Genomic DNA, 209 nt, shown 5'->3' with positions numbered 1-209 from the left:
GTACGTAAGAACCCCCTTCCATGGAAGAGATGAAAGGAGGGGAGGGAAGACGGGGAGGGAGAGGTGAAAGACCTAAGATATAGGGGGAGCGGGGACGGGAAAGGGGATTGGAAGGTAAAATGAGAGAGAGTGCTCCTCGGAGACAGATAATAACGGGGTAGGAAAGGGAAGAGAGAGATGAGGAAAGTGGCGCAAGAGGAAGGGAGGAA

At 53.1% G+C, this 209-nt stretch overlaps 1 protein-coding gene across 1 annotated transcript in view; it reads left to right on the top strand.

Annotated features, from left to right (window-relative positions):
* Window positions 1-209, top strand: part of LOC119589097 (phospholipase A2-like) — a gene marked incomplete in the record, with an annotated part of 37,826 nt that overhangs the window by 16,399 nt on the left and 21,218 nt on the right.

The sequence above is a fragment of the Penaeus monodon genome, chromosome 25 (genome assembly GCF_015228065.2).
Source record: "Penaeus monodon isolate SGIC_2016 chromosome 25, NSTDA_Pmon_1, whole genome shotgun sequence".
Taxonomy (NCBI): Eukaryota; Metazoa; Arthropoda; class Malacostraca; order Decapoda; family Penaeidae; genus Penaeus; species Penaeus monodon.
Note: the sequence above shows the minus strand (reverse complement) of the source record. Positions and strands in the feature narration are given on the sequence as shown.